At 42.1% G+C, this 16418-nt stretch overlaps 2 long non-coding RNA genes across 3 annotated transcripts in view; one reads left to right on the top strand and one right to left on the bottom strand.

Annotated features, from left to right (window-relative positions):
- LOC130142861 (uncharacterized) overlaps nucleotides 1–16418 on the top strand; it is a 28384-nt gene that overhangs the window by 4142 nt on the left and 7824 nt on the right. The window contains exons 2-6 of one of the 2 annotated variants that reach the window (XR_008819556.1): nucleotides 2268–2316; nucleotides 3501–3566; nucleotides 8978–9062; nucleotides 9783–9976; nucleotides 10415–10586. This is a non-coding gene — a long non-coding RNA (uncharacterized LOC130142861). Of the gene's footprint in view, nucleotides 1–2267; nucleotides 2317–3500; nucleotides 3567–5148; nucleotides 5893–8977; nucleotides 9063–9782; nucleotides 9977–10414; nucleotides 10587–16418 lie in introns of those variants that run through there. The other variant, XR_008819557.1, reaches the window with a different exon arrangement.
- On the bottom strand, nucleotides 789–10209 carry LOC130142873 (uncharacterized). Its single transcript, XR_008819559.1, has 3 exons — nucleotides 10096–10209; nucleotides 7549–8117; nucleotides 789–930 (listed from the first exon to the last, which is right to left on the bottom strand). It is a non-coding gene; the product is annotated as an uncharacterized LOC130142873 (long non-coding RNA).

The raw sequence follows: 16418 nt of genomic DNA, 5'->3' as shown, positions 1-16418 counted from the left end.
TGCTTTTTAGTTAAGCACACAATGCATCTGTATAATTAAGCCATAGGCGTAATATGGGACAAAAGACACATGTGGGTTTTTTTCTGGTTTTAATTTTCTTCCTTGTAGTTATTACTGGGCCCACTCTAGTGGCAACAACTAGACATGAAGAAGAGTTGTGCTCTAATTTTGCCATTTTACATTAATTTGTAAAATGCATGCTGTTTTCTGAAAGTACTGATTCTTACTACAAACTAGATAAAGCACATTTTTTTCTACATGCCTTCATTAGTCCAGATATTTTGGGTTGAAAAAGAAAGGCAAGAATATTTGCTCTTCAAATAAAAAAATGACCTGGGAATAGGAGAAATGTATGAAAACTGACTCCTGTTCTCCCTATCAGATAAATCAAACATTGTTCAAAAAATTATTAAAACCAGCTGTGGGAATAATCAGATCATAATTTGCAGAGGGAAGCATAGTGAGCTATTTAAGATCTTCTGAGAAGCTGCCACAAGGGGCATAGGTGCTCAGGAGAGCTGATTATGAAGAAAACTTACTGAAAGCTGAGGACCAAACTGACCCTTGCTCAGGAAGGCAGGGAATTATGGCAGAGGTCCTCCTGACTAAGCAAGGAGCTGTTTTGTGGGCTGAAATGGAAATGAGACCATACAAGAAGCAGCAGCAAGGACAGGCAAGCAAGGCGCATATATAAAATCATTACTTATTAAAATACTTACTGGTGAAATGGCAAAGGCCAAAGCCAAGTTGGAGGAATATTAAAGAGCAACAAGGGGCTTCCATAAGTATGCTATTAGCAAAAGGATCACGAGCTTTTCCTGCAGACTGGTTAGAAGTTTACTGAGCAGAGTTTCAATGGAGATCTAAATCCTGGTTTGGAGTCTTCAGCTTGGGCTCTCTACTACCCAACTCTGGTGCATGGACTTGTTCCTGCTCAGAGAAGCACACGAGAAGGACAGATGAAAAGGAAGATCACTTTTTTTGTTCTGTGTGTTTCTCAAGTACCCATCGCTGAAATAATTCTGTGCTGTCCATGCATTTAGAGAAATGTCTCCCCTGTTCTACACAGGCAGCTCTAGTTTGAATGCATGATGATACCTCTGAGTTGATCTTCATCATCCCTCAGAATCAGGCTACTGGGGTTCGCAGCGGTATCCTTTAGCCTGGTGTCTCACAGCTCTACGGTGCTATGCCAATGTCACGCAGTGGCTAATGGGTTAGACGTGGACTGCCCAACGTGACTGCAGCTAAGTAAGGTACATCGGAGCTGAAGGTACTGAAAGCCATTTAGTCTAGCGCTCGCCCCAAGACAAGCAGCTAATTTTTGAAGTTAGTTCTCTGCAGATGATTCTGCCATTGTGGGGATGCTGTGGCAGCCAACATAGCCAATTGAAACTAGCTGTATGAAATTTGTCAGCTTCTACGAAGCTTATGGAGATCAGGCCGGCCAGCCACAAGGCAAGCCACCTCTATTTGGAAGTGTTTACACTCCCTCTCACCTATATGTAATGAATGAAGTTGAGTTCAAAGCCATCACACGACTGTAACTCAATCGTGGCAACCATTCTTCAGATTAAATATCCAGACCTAATTAGGCTGACTTTCAGTGAAGAACCTATTACAGTATGCCAGCGATCAATGTGGCGCTTGCTAAGTAATACCATTTCTGCTTTGAAACTGTTCTGCAAGAGTAGAAAAAAAAAAATCTTTCTTTTCCAGTATGTCTCTAAATATTGCACTAATGTTGTCAACATGGTCTGAAGATGGGCAATACTTCAAATTCTGCTTTGGGGTGAAGCGGTAGCATTAAATTGTTTTCATGGAAAATCTGTAATTTAGACTACCTGTAGTCTCATTAACCATAATTACTTTGGACTAGATAAGTAATGTTTGCGCCTATAAGCTGGCAAACTAATGAATGTTGTCTATTCAAAGTCCATCAGGAAGTTGTTTTGCCTCAGTCTCTGCCTCTCCCAAATGGAAAGTGAGATGTGGGGATCTTCTGCGGATTTTGTGGCATTCTTTTTAGGATGTTTTTCATACTCTCTACATTGTGTAATAACACAAAAAGCCTCCGAGCTTGTAACTGCATTCTGTCTTTTTATACGGAGTTACAGAAATACCAGAGCAGTAGCTAGCGGTTCAGCCATGTACACAAAGGCTGGCCCCACTGTGGCCCTGTAGCCACCTTCATCCATCAAAGTTCCTTCCATCAAGCCCTGTTAAGTTTGGTTCACCTCTTCTTCCTGTTGTATCTCTGTCTGCAGGACCTCTGAAGCCAGAGATTACCCTGTAACGCCTTGTCGCGGTGGGCTGGTAAGCTTCACCACTATTCACTTGTATTACTGCGTGGTGTTGGGGTTGGAGGAAAGAGGCTCCTTCTAGGCTGCTGCTTGCTTCATTGCATAGCATGATTCCCAGCTGGTGTGCTCTGCTGCTCAACTGCCACAGTTTCACGTCTGAGGCTTACAGCCGAGGCTTTTCCTAATGCTTCCTAGTGCTACTTTTGGCCTGTCCTGAGGGTATGTCCTTGCTTCCTTGCATTACTCTTCTATCCCCATTTCACTCAGCTCCTAAGCCTGGAGCTCCCTTGCATTGCCTAGACCATCTCACCGCTGGGATGGCTGCCTCCCGTCTTCTCTCAGGTGGCTTTCACGTAGCTGAACCTAACTACATCAGCATAAATCCAGAGAGTGTTATGCTGAGCCACCTACCTTCTGGTCAGTAGGACTCTTGTTTTTATCACATCAGGGTGTTCAACAGCAGTTTGGCCATCTTTTTTTTTTTTTTTAAAGAGCAAAATCTGGAGTGAGCCAGTGTTTGAATTATTATACAACACAGTGGTTGTACGGATGAACTCTGTAAGTCAGCAATGCCTGTGAGTAACATGTTATAACTAACTGCAAGCACTGTTTTCTGTTTCTTACCAGAGGCTTTTCCTAGCACTGCTTCCAGCATTGCATTTGGATTGCCATCCATATGTCAGTCTAACAAGGCAAATCCTATTCACCTGATTTTTTTTTAATGCTGAAACTTGTTACTGTTCTGTGGGGCTTTTTTAGCTATATACATCCTGGGAATCTCTGAAACAGTTTTAGCAATTGTACTGATTACTGCAGGCATGCTCTTCTCCAAAAGCACTAAACTTGGGCAGGGGTATGATTAGCTTTTTAGCTGGCATATGCTGATTCAAAACCAGACCTCAGTTCAATCTGCTTTTCATGAGTGTTAAATCCAGATTTTTTTCCTGCCATCTGACTTTCTTAAGCCTTTGCAGAGGAGAATTATGATGAGAGGAAGACAGAGATCTTGGAAGAGCTAATGCCTTTCAAACAATAAGCATGCTCTTCTAGAACTAGTTTTAGTGTAAAATCAAACACAGTTATGTGCCTCCTTGTTCCATACTGTTAGCAGATCTTTCTGCCATGCCCTCACTGTATTTTCTTAATACTTCCTTTATATTTCCTGAGCTTTTCTTAATGCGTCCGTTTTGTTCCCAGATTCACTATGAAAGAAGCTATTTGGCTGCTCTGGTTGCAGGCTGCATGGATGCGTGGCTTTCAGTGGTGAGTAGTCACTAGCCATCCTCTCCTCCCTTTCAACACTGGAGTCAGGAGGCAAGTCAAACTTACAGTGCAAAAAGATATGCTTGCACTCATATGCAGGCTTGCGAAGAGATGGGTCCCGATTTCATAGAAAGGAATGGGTGTTTCACACTGTGCTGCTTTTTGTGAAGAGTCGCTATGCAATTTTTCTTCAAATGGCTACTCATCAACAACAGTTAAATGAAACCAGATGATAGAGTTATTTCCAATGTCAGCTGCTAGCAACCTAAGCACCCACCTTCCCTGGACTTTTTTTTTTTTTTTTCAAATTAGAGTAGGAAGTACTTTGCTGAGGAATATTTTCTTTGTTTTGCTGTAATTTATGTTTGTTTGAGACCCAGTACAATAGAAGTTTCATTTTGGTGGGAGGCCGCCTGGCACGAATGCAATGCAAGCAATAAGCAGTTATAAGAATGCTTTTGTGTTTGCAAGTCACAATAATGTCTAACAAACATTCACTTTTTGCCTCTTTAACAGAGCTGATGAAGTGATTCACTTACTTCATGCACGTTCACTACATCCAGATGTAATACCAGTTTCAGTAGATAGTTGCTTTTCAACAAATCTTTGGCAACCTATTTTATAAGAGGGTTTTGGTAAGCAGTTTTCACCATACGGGATTTTTGTGATTTGTTTCATCGGCAAAACGTATTACAGCTAGGGTTAGAAAAAGGTCCGTGTGTCCAACTTGCCCTCATGAAGAATGCAAGCCCCCTACACCAGGAAACCATGTAAATGTGGTAACCATATACAATATAGAAGTGGCACTTGGATGCATCAGGAAAGATGTTTCAGGCAGAGATAGGGAAGTGTTAGCACTGTTGTACGAGGCCCTGAGAAGAGTGCTGTGCACAAGAAAGGCTGTGTATAATTTTGACTACCCATGACTGAGAAAAATGAGTTCAAACTGATGCTGAAAAGGGTGATAGGGTGATGGGAGGAATGGGCAATCTAGCATACAAAGGAAAAGTGGAGATCACAGCTTCCACAGCTGACAAGATTGAGGATACAGTCATTGTCACCGAGTATGTTTTGGAGATGAGTGAGTATCAAGGTAGAAAAGCTACCTAAGCAATCAAAGAACAACCTTAGTATTAGGAGCAAGCAGGGATAATTGGCTGTAAGTATGTTTAAGCTGGAAATCATGATGGTTATAAGCAGTGAGGTCCTGGAACTGCCAGAGTTACAAAAGTTAAGCATTAACTATTTTTGAGACTGAGCTTACTAAATTTTTAAAAAAGGGTTAAGCGAGACTGCGTTTGTTAGTCCCTCATGGCATCCTCCCTTTGCACAAGACAAAAACTGTCTCTAACCCAGGGCTCATATGAATTTCAGGTTGGTATTATCAGAGTTCCATAGTTTTAAGTTATTTGGCATAACTGGGATTGCCAGAACTTCCAGAGCAACAGTATAAGCTAATGGAAACAACATCTAATTTTTTAAATAAATATCAATATTTCGAATTCATTACATTTTTTGGATTAATCAAAAACCTGGCAGCAATTTGAATGCTGCTGAACAGTACGATACAAGAAATTGAAAAAAACAACAGTGTAAGCCAAGTATTTTTGTCAGTGGATATATTCAGACATTTTTTAAGGTGTGTTTCATTTCCCCATGGGCTGCATGCAGTTGTGAGCTGAAGTGGGGAAGCTACATAGTAAGTTTTCTGACTCATATCGTGAAATTTCTGGTGAATGAATGAGCAGGTTTGCATGTGGCACAGAAGGGAAAAACAAGCAGTATGATGGAAACACTGTATTTACCTTGCATAATGAACCGTATTGCAATGAATTCCTTCTTGTAAAGGAGCCTCTATCAAACATGCAAAATAAAATAATCCTCTGTTCCTTTCTTTTCTATCTCCTTATACGCTTTTTAAACTGTGCCCCTGCAAAACTAAAAAAAAATAAAATCCTATGTTCTTCCAGCGACCTAAATTTGCAGAAAGACAGATCCGTTGCATTTAAACAGCATGTGAACACACGGCTCTGTAAATTGCAGATCCCCTCCCTCCCAAGCCAAAGGAAATTTCTGTTCACCAATATCATGATTGTCTTACAGCAGCATATTGGGAAAAATACCCTGGTACTTTGCTGTCCTGACAAACTGTTTTCTTCCTTGCAGGACTCTATACTGATGTTTAATTCTCCCATCAACCTCAGAGGTGGCCCAAGCCATCTTCCTGCCTCCCCTGTTCCTGTGGGTAGCATTGCTCTGAATAAGGGTCTTGTATAGACTGCAACATCCATGGGGCTCCTTTAATTTTCATCATTAAAATAGTAAGGTCAGCAATAAGAAATTGGCTGCATATGTGATTTCACCTCAGCATCTCTAAAATGCTTCCTGTTGTGTTCAGCCATCTGACACTCCAAGAAAGGAAGAGGAGCTGGAACAAACACAGTACCCTGGTGCTACAGAATCAACTGGCCGTTTAAGATTTATTATGTAGGATCAATTTTTTTGGCCACAGAGGCAATAAAGCATGATTCTAGCAGGCTTAGAGACCTGCCTCTTAGAGAATCTGGCATATGATCATTGGCCTCAAAACAAAACCCCAAAACACCAAATCAGCCCATTCTTGTGGGCTCTCTGTACCCAGGCATCATGATCTCATCAGGTGGTAGAGATGGACAAATTTTCTTTAGCAAAAATGTAATAGGGCTTGCTAGGAAAAACCTTTATGTATCCTTGTGTGTATGTAGCCTTAACAACCCAACAAACATTTCACACCTTAAAAATTTTCTCTGGGAAGCTTGCTTCCTCTGCCTGATAGCAAGTTTCCAGTAAAATCAGTTTGTACTATAGATGCAGAGAAGTTTTTGTCAAAAAGAAATTCCTTCCAAACCATGGATAATCATTATCCACTCTGAATTACCTAATTATCTTTTACGGGTTTTTTATTGCTTGGAAAAAGAAACAAGGGGTTTTCTTGCCAAATCCCTCAGAAGTGGCCTAAATACTCATTGTCTAACGGAGATCACAGATCCAGACTGCTGTCCCATTGTCCAGCATCAGTGCACGCAATAGCCTGGCCTCATAAAACAGACAGTTAAGTGAACAGAAGCAATTAGCCCTCCATCGTGGCCCCTGTTCACAATAGAAAAAACAGCTGATGTTCCCTTAACTTGAAACAATGGGAGGATATGCATGGGCTGTGTAACTCTTACAAACGGAGTAACTCTTTCCAGAGTTCGGACCGTGAGAAAGTAAAGCCCATAAATGGCCTTTCAGTGGATGAACTCCTGAACAGTCTTTTATAATGTGAACTCATCAGTCAGCTGTCTGCGGATGCAGTTTTCTTTAGAAAATCTCAGTTCAACTGCAACATGCCAGTTTTTAGTGATAAACCATTCTGCTGAATGATATTCTGTCTTAGCACTGTATTCACCCCAGTATGGACTTATTTAGCAGCAACTTTTCCCTCCAGCCCTCTTTTACATTCCTTACCATGCTTGTACCTCTTCCTAATGATCTTGGAATAGCAATGACCACCGATGACAGCATGGCAAGAACTGAATGTGGCTCCTAACAATGGCAATGAGGCTTCATTTAAGATTCGGATGCTGAGAAAATTCAAGTGAAGAAGCTGGTGACCTCAGAAATTCAGCTGTTCTGTATTAATCCAGTAATTTACTTTCTTTTAGCTAATTTCTCCCCTACCTAGTTGGGATCTTGCCACCACATCTAATCACTGGATACCCAGAACCCAGCTAGAGCTCCTGCTAGCAACAAGACCATGTTCAAAAAATGAGCCCTCTTCAAAGTCAGTGTACAGCATTGTGTCCCTTCCCACCCAGAATGTTTTCCAAATACCTTCAGGCAATAGTTCATCACTTGCAAGTATGAAAGTCTTTGAAACAAAGAGGCCTTCGCTAATGGCAAGGCAAAGATACCATTAACTTCAGGAAAACAATGCACAATAAATAAAACCATTCAGTACCTTTGGCAATGGTCCATTGACTTGGTCGCCAGCTGATGCTGGGAATTTCCTGTAGGCATGCATTCTTTCTGAGCATCGTTTCTCCTTCTCTATCTGCTAAATTTCCCTGTAGTTGAGCCCCGTTTGGATACTGTAGCTCCAGAGGGCTGACTCTTGCCTGGGCAGGCCTGTTTCCAGCCCGCTGTCAATCACTATTCTGTTTTCTGAATCTCCTTCCTAAAAAAGCCAGTCTGAAGGTTTCATTTTATTCCTAAAAACCAGTCTGAAGGTTTCGTTTTATTTAATGGTTGAGTAAAAGTTTTCAGTGAAGATCACAGTATGGTTTCGGTTGGAAGGGATCTTTTAAGATCATCTTGTCTAACCTCCAAGATGTCTCACTTGTGCTGCTGTTACCATGGTTTGCTTCTTCAGCTCCATCACGTGTCTGCCTCTCCATCAAGTCTACTTGTTAAATCATTTGCAAGAGCTCTTACAGAGAAGTTGTGCCAGTGCAGGATGCTGAGAAGACTGGATGCTGGCAGGACTCTGTGGTCATTGAAGTGTAACTGTGATGTCTCTCCAAAGTGCCACTGGAAGAAAGACAAGAGAGCCTTATTAGAGCCCCTACCTCTCTGGATTATCTGTCCATCAGTGATACGGATAAAACAGCTAAACAATTAACTAGTCTTATGGGCATTCTTATGTTGCTCACCAATAGATGGGAGCAGAGATTTCTCTACTCATGAAATTTTCAGGCTACAGCACTTGCAGTTTTTTGAAGACTACAAGGGGAAAAAATAAAACCAAACAATGACGATATAACTCACTCATGTGTCCACAGGGAGAAGTATATTGTTTCATTTAGTAGCATAGAAATGAGGTTTGTAATGGGAGTCAAATGGAAACCAGGAGTCAGCACTCTTGAATTCTTTAACCTTGAAAATCTATGTTTTGGTATCTAGAGCTGGTCAAAGGTATTTTGTACGTTTACAACCTCTCATTGTTATTTCCCAGATATAAGTGTGTTTTGCTTGGATCCAAGCCTTTACAAAAGCAAATAAACATGTCCTAAACTTCCATTCATTTTTCTTAGGAGATCAAAGAGGAAAAGCTGTCCAGATGTAAATAGCTAAGCCTCTAATGAGATGACCAGTGAATTGTTTCTCTCTTGTGCTATAAGCATTTAAATTAAAATGTTGCACTTAGGGCACTCTGCACTTCTAACTTGTATAGCGGGATCCAAGCATCTAACACAAGCCAGACAAATAACTTCAGCAATTAGCTTTCAACATAGGTCCCTAGCCTCTGACCTTTCTCATTCATCAGAGGGAAGCCAAATGCTTTGTTAAACAATATTAATCGTGCCTGGCACTTCTCTAGGGCCAGAGACGTCACAAATAGTTTCCTACTAGCAAGAAGCAAAATCTCATGCACTTTTTCTGTTCAACAGGAGGCTGACTCAGTCATACTGGAGGCAAAGTCTGATCCGCTTCTCTCTGTGCGGAACCTGGAAATGGCCGTGAGCGCCTACACAGGTACCACCTGCGTGATGCCGTACTCTGTTGCTCTTCACTATCTTGGGCTTAGCACCTCCGCTAACTGAGGAGTGAACCCGCTGTACTCCACTACACCCTGCATTTCCCAGCCCCTGCAAGCACCCTGCCCAACTTCACAAGTTTAACCAAAGCGCCCAGGTCAGAACTCCTTTGACCTGACAGAGAGAGGAGTGTCTGGGGAGACCCCGTTTAGCTGAGCGGAGCTGCCTCCTGGCACTGCCTTGCTGCACTGAGTGCAGGTGGGGTCTGGGGGTAGCAGATGCTTACCTCGGGGAGCTCAGCGCAGCGCCATGGTGAACCTGGGACAAAAGGCTAGATTTCTGCATGTATTTGAAGACAGAAAGCTGCAGCTACGCCTGCAGGGATTTTGTAAAATCCCTCACAATTGATTAGGTCCGCAGAGGTCCTGACTCACCGACTCGGGGAGCTGCCAAACCTTTGTATGATCCTGTGCCATTTAACTGGAAAATGCTTTTTTTAAACCTATTCACTGAGATCAATTTGAATAGCTTGGCGTACGTTTGTTAGGGGGATTTTTGGTTAATTCTCTCCATTCATACCTAAATATTTTGTGCAAGCAGACTGGGAATATAAACTAAGCGCCCCTGGGGCTGCCTGTAAAGACCAGGGCTGAGGGGACAGACAGTACAGTTATCCCATCGTTTTCCATGTACCTCTTACTCTTAGCTCATCTTTCAGTCTCCAGATGGATGACTGTTCTGCTGGCAAGAAGAAATGACAACAGTAGCTGGTCTCCTGTTAAATGGAGTCTTGACGTTACTGGCTAATTTCAAGGGTTTAAACATGATGCATCACAGTTCATCTGTACTCAAGCTGGTTGAGTCACTGTAACTCCAGTGACCTCCATGGACCTCCTCCTTTTCTGCAACATGGTGAGGTTAAAATTCTTCAGCCCATCTTAAAACCTTTTTTCATTAATTTCTGTGCCCTCCTCTCCTTAGACAAAAGATGCCAAAAAGATTAAGTAATCATAGCCCATAGTACAACCTACCTGTAGTTGATTGCCATTTACCAGCTGACGAGTCCTGGTGTCCTCCATTCTGCAAAAGCAATTAAATTCAGAATGTGAAAAAAACCCCTCCTCTCATTTACAACAAAGGACCTATTGGTATTATCATTTGTGCTGATCCAAGCTGACATATTGAACAGCAGCGTGTGCCTTGGCTTCATGGATTTTTCTAGCTCTACATTTTAAAGAGTACCAGCAGCTCAGCTCATTTCCTAGTTAAACCCCAAATATGTGCTTAGGAAAAGTTTGGGTTGATACACACTCATCAGAATTGTAGTCTGAGCTCTCCTTTTTCTTTCAGCTTGGCCAACAACAACAGTGTTGTAAATTCCTCAAGGGAAAGAAAATGTCTCTCCTGCTAGCTGGTGAGCAGGTGCTTTGCGTTGTGGACTGATGTTTACTGTATGTTGGTACGAATTTGAGGTCTGCTCAATATGGCGTGCTACCAAGGAATACCAGCGATATCTGCAGAGGTAAAACGTGGTGCTGAGGCATGATGAAAGTCTGTCCTCCCCAGTACTTCAGGCCTCTGAGGCCATCTTGATGCCCTAGACCATTTGCGAGCTCCTAAGGCACTTAGACACTCACTGTCCCTCCATTGTACCTTGTCCCAGACAGAGATCTTCAAGGTCAGCAGCAGTGTGATACAACCAGGGAAATGTTTTCCCTGAATTTCTGCCTGGTTCCCAGTCAAATGCTTAATTGCTTTTTGTTTTTCTTTCACTAACTTTTTAAAATAGGGAAAACGTTAAAAAGGAAGCTACAAAGTTTAGGAAAGTCAGAAATTTTTACAAGGTTAGAACACACTCCTTGTTCAATAATTAGTAAGTTCTAAGAGCTAAGATACACTTCAGTGATAAGGGCTTAGTATCAGAAAAACAATTCATTCACCCTACACGAGGTCTGCTGACCACAGGACAGGCTGGCGATACTGTAAAGGTGTACTCAGCAGTCAGGGGTGGTTAAGCTGTGCTGCAGCACAGAGAACTCACACAAGGGCGCTTGCTATCCCTTGGCCACAGGGACACAGAGAGAAGCAGGACTCCAAGTCCCAGCAGTCCTCCTTCATCTCATCCTCGGCCATCTCCACCAGCAGCATCCGTTGTGGGATGTGCTGCATGGGGCCTCTCTAGAAAGGAACAGAGCTGAGGGTTACGTGGGCAGTCATTGCACCGGATCACAAACAGAAAATCGCTTTTGGTAAGAGCTAGTGTTGAGCAGGAAATGCGATCATGATTTTTATTAATAGAAAAGAAAGGCAGTGACAAAGAGGTTGAAATAAAGGGGAACAGTTTTGCCGTACTATCTTACTCTCCCCTGTTACAGAAGACCTACCACATTTGTAATTTATAGCTGAACCTTCCAGAGCAAAGCAGGAGACAGGAGCATCTGTCAGTTTTAATAAGGAGAGGCATCCAAGCTCCTGAAGAGAGTCTAAACAAATTTCAGCCCACAACTCGTAACTAAAACAGTAATTTTAGTAAACACGTCAAACCATACATCACAAAAAGGGAAAAAGAACATGGCAAATGTCGTGCTTCTCTTTAAAATGTATATGGCTGTATTACATACAGGGCTCTGAGGAGGATCCACACAATCCCAGCTGTTTGCACTGAACGTGTTATTAGGGCAGTGAGAGTCAGGCATGTTCAGCAAGTGACTCTGCCTTATCTTCAAAGATAAAAGTCTGGTTAATATTGGCCAGGAAAATAGATGACAGTGATCTCCATGTCTCGCAGAGGTTAAGGAAAGTTGGCAGTGGAAGGATCACCTTTTTCCTGGGAAGCTGGGCATGAAAAGCAACCACACACTCAAAAAAGGATACCCACCTTGATCTCTCTGTTACCTACTGTACTGAAAGAACAACTCTAGGAACTGAGAAGCTGAGACTAGATCTGCTTCTGCTTTTTCTGACATGTTGCCAACCAGACTTACTATCAGGAGTGGTGGAAAGACAGGTATTTCCAGGCCTGCAGGCTATTCAGTGAGCATTTTTTGGCATTGCATTTGGCAGTGTTTTTGCAATATGCTTGTGTGAGCACAGTGTAAGACCTGGCCGGATGGCAGCTCTTTCCCCTAGTTCAGCATGCTGTTCACTCACCATGGTGCATCTGCCACATACGTCCCGTTTTCTTCTTCAGCGTAAACCCCCCATACCCTATTTCCTCCTGGCCCTAGTGAGTCAAAGGGTGCCAGACCGTATTTCTGTTTGTTTTTTCTAGAGGATGTCCTAGTACCCTTCTTTCTCTAACAGGTAATGAGCATAAACCTCAATCTAATATGGCATTTGCTTGGGAAAGCGGTTTGCTCTGCACTTAATTACAAAGAACAATTGTTCTTTGAAAACGTGTCTGTTTGAGAAAAGGTTTTGAGATACCAACGATTTCCATTCCACTTTAAAATAACCCATTTTGTTCAGTTAACAGTTATGATGCATAAATTTTACCTTAATAGCTTAACTGGAGAAGATACAGGTTTACATTTATGGCTGCATAATTCAGAGAAATTTGCAAGTAAGATCAAGTGGTCCAGAATGAACCACAGCAGGGGGTCTCCATCACCCCCTATCTGTTTCCTAGATATTTACTGATATAGAGCTGCAGGTGAGAGTGTCCAGCAGACAAGAGGCCATGGCCATGTGAGCGGTCTGGGTGCTGTGGGTGCCCACAGAAGTGATCCTGGTGCATCGCCAGGCTCTCTGACCCAGGCGCTGAAGCCACCAGTGAACTGGGGTTGCACTGTGTGACTCTGCCCTGGCCAGCTGGAAGCTGTCATGCAGCCAGGCATCATCCACCAGCTGAGAACAGCTGACTGACAGCCAAGGAGTCAGGAGAAGCTTTTTGCATGGCCTCTCTGCAAAACCCAGTGGTTCTCAGCAGTTGCACCGGCATGTTTAACCCACCTTTGCAGTGGATGCTTACCTACCAAGGCCAATAGAATTTTTGGATTTTTTTTGTTCTCCTTACAATTTTCCATGAGGCATTTCTAGTATTTATTCTGTACTTACCTGAACTCATTTCCTCTCAAATTTTTAAGAGATTTCTTTTTTATATTAAAAGTGGGTTTGCCACTTTTCCTATGAACCCAGATTTCCAAGACCCAGAAACCATCCAGAGTCCTGATCTTGTCCCAGGGTATGATCTTGGCTTTGAACTGCATTTCTTCACTTTTTTCATGTCATTTCCTTTACTCCAGGGGAAAGATCTTTCCAGCTTCCTTTCATGACAGGGCTTCTCTGAAGCAAGGATCTGAAATGATTTTTTGTTTTTCCTTCTGGCAGTAATCCTACAGATACCATTGGTCTTAACTAGCACAGCTAGTGTAGAAATTGCCAAGAGTGCTGAAAAAAAAAAAAAAAAAGAAAACCAAAGTCAGCTGACTGCATGTCAAGAGGTAGTTTTTTTTGGAAGTTAACAAAACCTCTGATTTGTAGTTTGGGTGTGTTCCAAATTTATCAAAGCCACATCTTCATTCTAGTAATAAGCTCCACTAAAAACCAAACTCTTCTACCCAAAACTGACTTTTGACTTTCTAACTTAATAGCAGCCTTTCTGAAATCATAGTTTGTGGTACTGATGAGTTCAGAATTAAAATTAAAACCTTATCCTGCAAAAGGGAGCAGTTTTACACATTTCTGTACCCCTTTATAATTAGATGGGGGGAGGAGTATCACAAAATTACCCAACAAAACATCAGATTAAGATGCTGCTATGTTTCAGTATTTAAGAACATAATAAGGGGGAATGGATCTTACCCAGCTTCAGCTGATTAGGAGTCAAGAATTAACTATTTGCCCTACACTGTCAGAAGCAGAAATAGAGGTACCTCTAGAGACCTCTTTATGTGAAAGCCTATAGAGGGAACTTTTGCCCTGTGGAGAAATAATTGTTTTTCCACTCACTATAGAGACAGCCAAAACAAGCAACTTGGACTCGGTGCCCAACTTTTAGACGCCCAAACTTAGGTGAGTTGAATGCTGCCCCTGGTTTTGTAGTACCAATTTTTTATTGAGTAATAGTTTCTATTGAAATTATCAGTGGAAGTATTGGTCCTAAACTGGAATATAAGGCGAAGGAGTGAAGACAGCTCCCTTTGATGGAGTGTAAAATGAAGCTTGTGGATATCGGCAGCATGCCTGCATTCATGAAAAGAAAAAGAATCCACTTAATCATATATTCTTTTTTTTCATATATATATAAAAACCATGATCTATGAGACAGAGCTAATGTATAAATTTCAAACCCTTAGCAAAAGTCTTTGGTTTTTCCTGGGCTACAATTTATTCAGCACTGCGGAGGAGCATGGCTTCTATTACACATCAAAAGTTTTTCACAGGGAAATACTTGGCTCCAGATTGTTCCTGTTAAAGCCTCACATATTCTGCCAGCGCTCCCTACCTTCTCTGCCCTTTCTGATCTAGAAGCAAGGGATGCTCAGAAGCAATTGTGAAACTTGTGTGAAGAGGCTGACCCATTCCTATGAATAAGGACCTGAAGGGGAGCCGCACACCGGCGGGGCTGCCCTGCTAGGCAGCACGCATTTCCACTCCACTTCCACAAAGGCATTCCTCTTGCTCCGCAATCCAGCTGCCAGCAAAAGGCCCAGGCTGGGATTTGTGGTGAGGATATTTTGCTTTGACAGCCCAATGTCACTTTGTTTTTACATAATCAGCTCTTTTTGTTATAAGTTGTGGGCTTCAGATAACAGCAGTGAAAAACAATTTCAAGTGGAAGCGGCACCCTGGGTACAGACTGAGACAGAAAACATTCAGAAAAACCAAATAGTTCTTATTTCTTGTAATCACCTGTGTCACAGCAATCAAATGTTGACGAGTGTTTGCTGATAACTTGCTTTGCAGGAAAGATGAAGTGAAAGAGGACAGGAAGAGTGGTTCTTTTGCATTTCTAGTAAGCCTCTAGTTAGGCCCTTCATGGACAGATTTGCCAACAGCAAAAAGTAAGGCAAGTACGTGCAGACTGAAGTGGCTGTAAGCAAACTCACACATGCTTTCGTTGTACTGGGCTTTTGTTTGGAGAACCTTTCCATCTGGATGAGTAGCAGGAACAGGAAAGCATTTGAAGCTGGGAAAGCTACCATGCTGCTGTCTATAAACCACTGATACAATTTTTCTGTGGAGCTGTAAAGAGAATGACATGCAGTGCTTTTTTATTATTTTTTTGCCAGATCTGAGGGTTCAGATGTTTGCAAGCAAAACAAAATAAACTCAGGCATTGAGACTCATTCCTGAAATCTGTCTGGTGGCTGATCCCATGGCACGTACCCCAAACACATGCATTGTGCAAGCTTTGCCTCATGTATACCCTTGGACTGTCATGGGTACAGCAGCACTACTGCTATAATACTGCTAATGGCACCCACTCCACAAAAGGGAAGGTAATTAGCAGAGAAATTACTATTGGTGCAGCTAGAAAGTAGACAAGTAATCTTTTGGATTTCAGTTCATTGCATCGTTGTTTTCAGACCAGTGCCTAATCTTCCCAGACCCCACTCCATGGCTGTTCCTTTCTTCCTTTCTTTTCTTCTTCCCCCTTTTTGCAGGGACTATGGCTTATTCAGATTCACGCTATTTCTTTCTTCTTAAATGGCTATAGGGCAGCCTTGCTGTTGCCAAGGATATAGTAAATGCATGCGACATCATGCCACCGAAAACAATCGAGCGAGTCACATTCATTCCTGGTGCTGAAATCAGTAAAGCTAGACTGGGAGCAGGACATCTAAGCTACAAAATTATAAAAAGAATTTTTTTCAAAGAAAGTGCTCTTAAAAATAGGTTTTGGGGACAAATGTGCAGTTTTTGCTTGTAAAAGGGTTGTTGGCAAAGGTTTTATTGCCAAACTCAAGTCAGGGCATCGATGAGAGGTAGTAAACATACACTGTTTTGACAAGAAATTAGTAGGCAACATAGCACTGTGGAAAATATTAGACTTTTTTTTTTTTTTTTTTCTCCCTAACCACAAAGAGCCTGTTAGGAGATTAAGAATCTCCAGCTCTCAAAGGTATAGCTGTTTTACCGAAAATAGCTGTTTTACCGAAATTTAATTAATGAAGAATAATATTTTGGGAACAAGAGAAAACACCTCTGTAGGATGTGGAGTGTTAGGAATAGATGGAAAGTTGCCTGTATAAACAGTTCAGCAACTCTGGGATAAATTATAGGAGCATTTGTATGCATGGTTGCCCATCTGTGTAAAACAAGATGTGCAGCCACACACCAGAATGATGTGCAACTCAGACATGTGGGGCTGATACTGAGCTGATCCAGAACAACAGAAGATCTGTCCCAT

The sequence above is a fragment of the Falco biarmicus genome, chromosome 1 (genome assembly GCF_023638135.1).
Source record: "Falco biarmicus isolate bFalBia1 chromosome 1, bFalBia1.pri, whole genome shotgun sequence".
NCBI classification, from domain to species: domain Eukaryota; kingdom Metazoa; phylum Chordata; class Aves; order Falconiformes; family Falconidae; genus Falco; species Falco biarmicus.
The sequence above is the reverse complement of the archived record's forward strand: the minus strand, read 5'-3'. Positions and strand labels throughout refer to the sequence as shown.